The sequence below is a fragment of the Echinops telfairi genome, unplaced genomic scaffold (assembly GCF_000313985.2).
Source record: "Echinops telfairi isolate 266 unplaced genomic scaffold, ASM31398v2 ScPeMD7_7472;HRSCAF=8510, whole genome shotgun sequence".
In the NCBI taxonomy this organism is placed as follows: domain Eukaryota; kingdom Metazoa; phylum Chordata; class Mammalia; order Afrosoricida; family Tenrecidae; genus Echinops; species Echinops telfairi.
This window is the reverse complement of record NW_022111376.1, coordinates 3,345,344-3,346,465: the sequence shown is the minus strand read 5'-3', so window position 1 is coordinate 3,346,465 and position 1,122 is coordinate 3,345,344. Positions and strand designations below refer to the sequence as shown.

General features: G+C 49.5%; 1 pseudogene; it reads left to right on the top strand.

Moving 5' to 3' along the window:
- Positions 1 to 1,122, top strand: part of LOC101654388 — a 33,212-nt pseudogene that overhangs the window by 27,099 nt on the left and 4,991 nt on the right.

The following is a 1,122-nucleotide window of genomic DNA, read 5'->3' as shown; positions in this document are numbered from 1 at the left end:
TCCTCAGAAGGGCTGACAGCTGTCTCCTGGGAAAAGTGCTCCCAGAACAGGGAACCCAACACTATTCTTCCAAACGGCATGGCTGTTGACGGGAGGAACGCGAGCTGACTGCCACCTGGCTGTTTCCCTCTTCACTCAGCTCTAGGTGTCACAGGACTTCTGGGGGTCAAGCTCCGCCCTCTGAGACGGGGATTGTTGGAATGTCTTAGGTGGGTGACGACCTACTGGCTGGTGGACTTGATGGTTTTGACATTTCTTGTATGTGTGCATCAGAGTAGGCGTCTCCGCTTTTCAGACAATGCCTGACTTGGTAATAAGCTAAGGGAAGGTGTTCATCTGAGCACTCCAGGTACTCTGAGATCACGGGCACACCTCGAAATTCAGAATGGTGTCACACGGTGCTCTGTTATTACCACACTCAGTGTTCATCCCCACCACTGCTGTGCAAGCCACGGGCAATAGTTATGTTTGTGTCTACCTGCATTCCTATCTCTCCAGAAATAGAGAAACAGAGACACAGCGGGCTGGAAGTAGACAGGGGCTGTGTTCAGGTGAGTTCAAAGCATGGGATGAAAACAGCGGACAAGACTACATCACAAGAGCTTGGTGGGGAGTTATTGGGCAGGGGCCTATGCGTGGGATGAGAGGTCAAGGGAATGGTTTCCTGCCACACACCTGACTGGTGGTGGTTCTGGTCAGAAAACAACTACAGTTGACATATTGAATACGCTCTCTTCAAGGCTTCTCACCCAGAGAATGTACACCAACTGGACACCAGGGAATCATCAAGGTCATAGTATCGGGGATCCCAGGGGTTACGTTTTATGCAATGGAAACTCAAGTCTACAAAGAATACAAAGTGTGCATTGTGTGCACTGCAAGTGTGTCTGCAAACATTCCTGTGTGCTTGTCTTACTGATGACCACTGCTTTGGCCGTTTTCAGTGTCATGTGCAATTTTTCCAGGCCTGTGTTGATCAATGGATCTGAAAAGTAACATTGATTGTGGAAGTCAACATGTTTATAGGGCAGGCCATCTCACTGAGCATGAGTGAGCTATGTCAGTCCGGCATCTGCCATTTCCTCCACCAATGCGAGTGTGAGTGTGCAAGAGGAAGTGTGT